At 33.2% G+C, this 8,328-nt stretch overlaps 1 protein-coding gene across 1 annotated transcript in view; it reads right to left on the bottom strand.

Annotated features, from left to right (window-relative positions):
* Positions 1-8,328, bottom strand: part of TBCK (TBC1 domain containing kinase) — a 240,904-nt gene that overhangs the window by 160,156 nt on the left and 72,420 nt on the right. The window lies entirely within an intron of this gene.

Raw genomic sequence — 8,328 nt, 5'->3', positions numbered from 1 at the left:
TGCGATCCCGTTGCCGTCCCCGGTACGGGCGCGACACCAAGGGTTGCGATCCCGTTACCGGTCAGTAAAAAAGACAAAAAGGAAAAAAAAAAAAAAAAAAAAAGGGAAAAGATTTTTGGGCCGGCCCGGTGGTGCACTGGAGAGAAGACCATGGTGAACTGCTGTTGCAGTGCCTTTCTTGTCAAGAAAGAAATTTTTTTCCTAGAAGAAACCCTCATGCCCAGAAGACTTCCATTTGGATCCCATTAGCCAACTCTAGTTCACAAGCCTACTTCTTATAGCAGGGAAGCTAGAAAAAGGAAAATCTGGAATTCTCACCTTTTATATTAGAGATATAGAATTGGAAATATTACCCTCTATACTGGGAAAGGAATAGGGTAGAAAAAAGCACTTGGGTAGGCAACCAATACAAATTGTCCCATCCCTCACTTCTCAGGACAATGGCTACCTCTTCTGAGAAGTCATTCCCTATGTCCCATACAGAATTAGGTGCCCCTTCTGCTGTGCTTCCACTGTACTATATTCATATTGACTTTCATTTATAATAGTGATTGTACACCTAAATGTCTGTCTGTCATCTCACTTGGCATAGATGTTAGTTACAGTGTGTGCCAAATAGCAGAAACTCAAACATTTAATTAAATGAAGGTTTAATAAGTATTTTCCACCACGACTTATGTCATGATAACTTTTCACTGTAAGGGTAACCTACTGGTATCACTAAAACACACACACTTAGAAAGTTGTAATCTTCATTCAGGAATAAAAATCTAAAAGCTGATATTCTCTTCAACATGAAAAATATAATGGTATGGATAGGTCCTATCAATGACATAATTTTTAGAGATTCATAATAAATTATATAGAGTATCAGTAACTTAAATTTAAAGAATTAAAATGTTAGGTCAGTCATATTTTAAGCACTTCCAGAATCACCTCTTAATTCCAGAAATTATCCATAAAATCCCATTACTGTAATATCTACTGTCGATAATTTCAAAACTGAAATTAGGATAAGGATACTTCCTTTAAAAACAGATTCATATTATTGTCTATGTTTTAGTTATCATTACCTTTACATAACTGACTAATATCCTCAGGCAGAGTTAACTCAGCACATCTCAGAGAAGACGAAAACAGACTGGCAGGTTTGGTAAAGGGGGTATATAAATGTGCCACTTCACTGAACACTTTGTCCTTCATTAATTCATCTGGGGTTGGCCTTGAGAAACACATTTAAAACACAGAGCATAAATGAAAATCATAAAAAATTTCCTAGCATAATGGCACACACGCAAGAGGATAGTTAAAAGTTTTAAATACCTCAGTAGAACAGAAAATAATAAAGCTCCCTTGGCAGAGTCTAGATGTATACTTTTATATAACAATTAAATGACTGATGGAGGAAATACCTAAATTTTTTACTTTCTGTACCTTATGATCTATTAAAAGTCATTCCATAAGAGCTTCTGTATTTTTAACTTAGTCTAACTAGCAAGCACTTGTTTTACTGAATATTTCATTAAATAATAAATATATAAACTAATAATACCTTTTGGGTTTTCTTCCTACCCTTTTAGTTTAATGTGGCATACTCACCCAAAACTATGCTTTTAATACCATTCCTCTCTTCCTAACATGTCTTGATAAAGTTGTTTTTTTCTAAAGACAAATTAGAATACATTGTTTTCAAATACTGTATACTTAAGGAGTTTAGGGATAGCTGTATGACTAACAGTTACATTATCAAACGAAAGTAAATTAATAAAACTTCTAAGGAATCCTTTTATATTATTAGCAATTTTAGCTTACCTTACCATTTATCCAAGCTCATTACTATAATACATATTGCCAACAAACTTTTGTTCTCATTTCTCTATATTATTATTGGATCTAGAAATATCTACATTTCACAGTTTAGCTGATTTTCTACTTGGAAGCCAGGAAATGAACTAGCAATTTCTTTTGGTATATGTTAGTTTTCTGACCATAGTTTAACTTTTTCTTTTATTAGCAAAAAATTAAAGCCTTAAATCACTCACAGTTATGATACTAATGTCAATTATGAACTACTACATATGAAAATATCTTTAATACATTAGTATTACAACAAATAAAAAAATAATCAACTGCTTATATGTAAAGGATCTCAATGTAATCCCAAACCCTTAACAATATCAACCTCTTAGAAGGGTGGAAGGTAAGGCACTTCTTCAAAAGATCGGTCACATTTTCAGGAAGCTCCTGGTAAATAAAGAGAGAAAATAATTATTTAAAATGATCCATTTTAGAAATATATTTTACTCAAATGTTTGCTACTCTAGAAGGTTTTGATTAAAAACAAAAAAATCTTTATTTAGACCTGATGTAAATTTATATCAGTTTGTTGTTCTGTGAAAAAGTAAATACCTGAAGAAAAATAAGCATAGCGTTACAATAGATTGCTATTGGATCCCAAGTATGCAAAATAAACACATTTTCATAACAGATTGCTATGGTTTGAATGTGTCCCCTCTTAAATTCAGGCATTGAAACTTAATGGCCAATGTGAAGTGAGGCCTTTAATAAGTGATTAGGTCATAAAGACTCGTACCCTCATGAATGGGATTAAGGCACTTGTAAAGGAGGCTTTATGCGGCACTTGCCTAGCTTGCTCTTTCCCCTTGTGAGGACACAGTGTTCCTCTTCTCCAGAGGACGCAGCCCTCACCAGATAACCAAACCTGCCAGCACCTTGATGTTTGACCTACAGTCTCCAGAACTGTGAGAAAATAAATTTTTGTTCTTTATAGATTACCCAGCTGCAGGCATTGTGTTAGGGCAGCACAAATGGACTAAGACACAGATTAATGACAAACCTTTATAATGTCCAGACAACCGTGCTCTTCAGCCAGGACTATTAGAGTGTCATCTACACAGTCTACAAAACAGAAAAACTACATAAATAAATGCTGCTTTTCTAATCAGATTACTGGGGAAATAAAGTGATCACGATTTTTTATGTAGCATAATGCAGTTTTGGAACTTGGAATACTAAAAAGCCCATAAATAAATGCTGCTTTTCTAATCAGATTACTGGGGAAATAAAGTGATCACGATTTTTTACGTAGCATAATGCAGTTTTGGAACTTGGAATACTAAAAAGCCTGTGATTTTGTTAACTTTCCTTACAAGTTTTGATAAAAATAAAGAATCTTGAACAGTAAATATTAATTGAATGACAGATACTGAAAGCAGATTAAATAGTCAGATAAAGCAGTGACTGAAGGAAGGTAAAGGTCTTCTCTCTTCCTACACACACACACACACACACACACATACATACACAACGGGTACTTCAAAAGTTTGTGGGAAGATTCATATATTCTCTTAGTTCTATTTTTTCATGAACTTTCTGAAGTACCCCTGCATGTATATAAATTGAGAGGGCTTTATTGCTTTTTTCATGATTATGAGACTAATTTCTTTTTATCACATACAATTTGGAGAATATACACATTTTTCTCTGGGAATTTAAAGTATAAGTTTAGTCTGTAGACTACATTTAGGAATCTCCAAGACTCCTTAATAGCTATATTATCAATCCTTGTAATTAAATTTGGTAAAATTTTATTTACAACTCATTATTATTCAATATTTGTTAATACTTTTCTGTACACATTCTTATTTGTAAGCCTTCTTAACCTGGACACTAATCTGTCACCCTTTTTCATAAAGTGGCCTATCACTGTTTTTCTCTCCTTTATTACCACACATGCATATGCTTATTTATTCCACTCTGAAGTAGATTACACAAATTTTTATCAATTTAAATTACAAATGTTTGGATTTATATACATGCAAAAATATGTGACCCTGTTATAATGAAAAATAAACATTCTTCCTGAGTCATTATTTATACATGATTCATCAAGTAGAAAAATCACATCCATTAGCTTTGCCAGAAAATCGAGGTGAATTGGATCTAGAAAAATATCCTAAAAGTTAAGATACAACATCTGAAGGAAAACTGCTACAGAGAAGTACAATTTTATATTCCCATATTTTGATTTCACAAGCTAGTTTACTTGGCTAGATCGTGACGCTAAGATTATTTCCATCAAGATTAAAATTCCTTAGTGAATAAAGAAAGCTCTATTATAATATTTCAGAAGGCATTTCCTAAGCTGTCCTGTTAATACCACTGATCATTAGAAACTTGAAGAAAGTGAGAAAATTTCAGTGTATTCAATATTTCAGAAGACATCTTCAATGCACATTATATTTATAGTTGAAAGATAATCAATTACATGACACTTACCCAAAGTAAGCAAAAATTTTAGTCTTTCAGAAATATCCAAGCTCTGAAATAATTTTCTTCCCTAAATAAAATGGGAAAAGAAAATTCTTAATATTTACATCTTTTTTCCATGGAAGTTTTTTTTTGTGCCCCCCCCATTTTTTTTTTTTTTTTTTTGATTTTTAAAGTCAACTCCACCAAAAAAATATTGGTGAAATAACATTTTAAAAAGTGTTGCCTAAAATTTAACATTGAAACATTTCATATATCTAAGGATCATTACATTCTAGTTTGATCTCAAGCATTGTTCACTTTTGAGACCCACATATACCTGGATGTCTAGAGGTATTCAGGCCAGCAGGAGTCTTATTTTATTATGAGACCAAGATGCCGCCTGGGAAAGATTCATATTACCCTTTCATCTACCCAACTAACACTTATATATCATAATTCAGATAGTCTGTAGTCTCCAGTGAGAAACATTCCACAACAGCCTTTCCTCAATAACTTCAGACAACCAAACTTTGTGCTCCCTTAACACCTGGTATGTTTTTGAAGATGCACACGTTATGTTTTGTTTTTTTATTAGTTTGCCTCAGGAGGCTTCTCAGTATGGAGTCTGGAGTCAAACACTTATACCTTCAACAATTATGTGCCAAGTTGGACTCTTCTACCACCAAATTGTTATACAACTTCAGAAAATAACTTAACCACTTTAAGCCTCACTTTTCTCATCTGTAAATTTGTAATATTAACTGTACATACCCACAGGTAGTGGCAAGGGTTATATAATGTAGATAATGCTTCATTAATATTGGTTATTATTACATTTCTCTTATTATAAAAAAATTAAACTTATATGATCTTTTAAATAGACTTAGAAGGAGAAGACTTAAGAAGATAGCCTAGTCTTTTCATAGAGAAAAAGAGAGACTTTTTTTTTTTTAATAGAGAGGAAAATACATTAACACATGAGATCAGAACTACAGACTGAGAGATCATTGAAAAAAAGCTTCTGTTCTTCTCTCTCTCAATCTTTTATGCTACCATCATATTAATCTCCTAAAACTGTAGGTTTGATTTCATCCACATCTTATTATAAAACTTTTAGCGGTCTGTCATACCTTAAATAACTAAGTATAAATAACTCAAACATTCAAAATGTCCTTGGATATGACTCCAATATATCTTTTCAGTCTACTTGCTTACTATTTATCTACCCTGTGGTGAATACATACATAAACATGCACACACACATAACCCCCATAATGTAGTTAAATTAGATTAGTTGCAATACATCAAAAACACCTTTATTTATTCTGGCCTATGTTATTCCCTCTAGCAGTAATCTTTTCATTGTGTCTATCAAAATTTTATACATCTTTTATTTCAGTCTTATTCTTGAGTATTAATTTCATAAATTAAAGAAAACAAAATTTAAAATTATTTTCTTTCACAACATTAATAGCATTGTCCCACTGTTTTCTTCCATCTATATTGCTAAAAATGCCTAATGTCTATGCCTTTTCTCTCTCACAGGTTTTAAGAACACTCAAAAAGACAGAGTTTAGCAAAGGCAGCTTAGTATTTTAGTTAGGAGTACAGCTTTGGAGGCAGATGAATAGGTTCAAATCCATTTAGCCACTTATAACTGTGTAATTTAAGACAGGCTGCTTAATCTCTCTGTATCTAATTTCCTAATCTGTGAGGATAATAATGAGATAAACTGTATAAGACTTCTGTGAGAATTGGTTGAGATAACAATGTAAAGAGATTAGAAAACTGCCTGCCTGTCGGGCCTTAAAAACTAACGCCACCTTAAATAACCAAATGAACAGCTGCCCAGACGAAGCCTGCTAAAAGCCAGTAAAAGACTGCCAAAATCATGTTGGTGCCAGAAACAGCACAGAAACTGAAGTACACAAAAGATGAGGCTCAATGGGCAGAGAAAGAAGATGGAAGTTACTAAAATCCCTGGAGGATGGTGGGAACTACCAGACCACAGACTGATGGTTCTTCAATGGCTAGCCTGTCGGGCTTTAAAAACTAACGCCACCCTAAGTGACATTACAAGTGGATTAACATGGCAGCCTAAGATGGCACCGGGAGGAAGCAGGGTGAGAGTGTCTGCGGGAACCTTGCCTTAGCCCTTATTGGCCGTGCTTGTGAACACTGCGTGATTGCAATAGATAGGCATTGAGATGGGATGCATGCCCTTAACCCTTAAGCTGATTGGAGGATGTAAAAAACCTGCCTTCCCCATTTGCCTTTAAAAGCAAGTGCTTGTGTGATAATAAACGGAACTGCTCGACAGAACCCCCGCCGCATCTGAGTGTCCTTTAACCGGGCTGGTTGGGGCTGGCAGTGTGCTCACCTCTCTTCACGGCTCTCTTCCCCCATCTCCTTCCAAAGGGGACAGGAGAGAAAGAGGAATCTGGGCCATTTGCTTGCCCACCAAAAGGAACTGGGGCTGTTCCGGTCAGCTGGCAGCGGACCCGACACCTGCCTCTTGCTAAGTGCTCAATAAATGCTACCCATTATTTCATTATTGGTTATCCCCTGAAGGTAACTATAAAGTGTCCAGATATTTTTTTCTTGTTGTTTGTATGTTTTTATTTTTTCCATTTCAAAGAAAGTGGGTCTTTTCAAACTGAGGACTTTACTCTCTACTTCTGATACTTTTATAAGACAGATATTAGAACATCTGGATCTATCTACTCTGTATTTTAAAATTTATTAATATTTTTCATTGCTTTCTCTTTTTATAGTTTCGATCTCTTTATCTCTTTGTGCCAAATTTTGAGAGAATTACTCAGCTTCATCTACTTTCAGTTTGTCCAGTTTCCTATGATTTGTTAGGTGATTTTAATAGTTGAGTATTTTTTTTCCTTAAAACTCTAGTTCTTGTTCTTTTCAGTGACTGTTCTTGTTTCATAGCTTCTATTATTATTTCATGAATAGAATTGTTTATTTTTTAAAGAACACATATATTTATCTTAAAGCATTTTTAATAGTGTAAATTCTTCCATTTCTTTTCTTATTGTAAAAATCATCTCTAAATGTTTCATGTTTCTTGGATATGTATTCATCTTTTAATATACAATTCTCATACACATTTTTTAGGTGATGGAAACTTGTGGAGTTAGAGTAGCTGTACTTACTTTCAGTTGATATGGCAAGTACTTCCTAGCAAAATGGTTTTGGTATGGCTTTTTTCCCATCTACTTACAATTTCTAGTATATCAAGAGTTCCCTTTGTCAGTGGTTGGTGTGTTATTCATTCACATCTTAATGTTTTATATCAAATCTAAGGGTTTGATGAAGTGGAGGACAATTCAAGTTTATGTTTAGTCTGCCATCCTTAAGCTAGACTACTCAAACTTTGAGTACCACTTAAAATTGCATAAAGCCCCTAAGATAGAATTAATCTTTCCATTCTTTGAATTCACATAACTCTCTGTGTTTATCTTCAATGTTTATGGATTTTAATCAAATTATTAGCCCTTATATAATGTGTTTTAATCATACTTTATCCCTTTGCATTTGTCATGATGCCATACACATAGTAAATACTCATCAATATTTGTTGGATTGAATTATTCATGTAAGACATTCCCAGATCATTACTTGTAAATTGTTTAGATATATATGATAGTAATAAAGAGGAAAAGCTATATAGTTCATATTCATTCTTATATATACTTCACAATTCATAATTCCAATAAAATTTTTCACTTAAGCTGTGATTTTAAACAAAAATGAGATTTATTATCACCATATACCAACAAAAAATAAAATAGTCCAGAAAAAGCACAGTAAAGAATCAGAAAATCTGGTATTTTCCCTCAGAAAAATCAGTACCAATATGTAAGCTACCATGTTCTGAATATTTTAATATTATTACTAATAAAAGCTAACATTTATGGACTGTTTGCTATGCAACACCCTGTACTAAGTATGTTACATACATTATTTCATTTAATTTTTCCAACAACTTTGCAATATAGATACTATTATTATATATAGAAGTGGAACCCAAGTCTTGCAAAA

Source organism: Galeopterus variegatus, unplaced genomic scaffold (assembly GCF_000696425.1).
Source record: "Galeopterus variegatus unplaced genomic scaffold, G_variegatus-3.0.2 Scaffold2287, whole genome shotgun sequence".
NCBI classification, from domain to species: Eukaryota; Metazoa; Chordata; class Mammalia; order Dermoptera; family Cynocephalidae; genus Galeopterus; species Galeopterus variegatus.
Note: the sequence above shows the minus strand (reverse complement) of the source record. Positions and strands in the feature narration are given on the sequence as shown.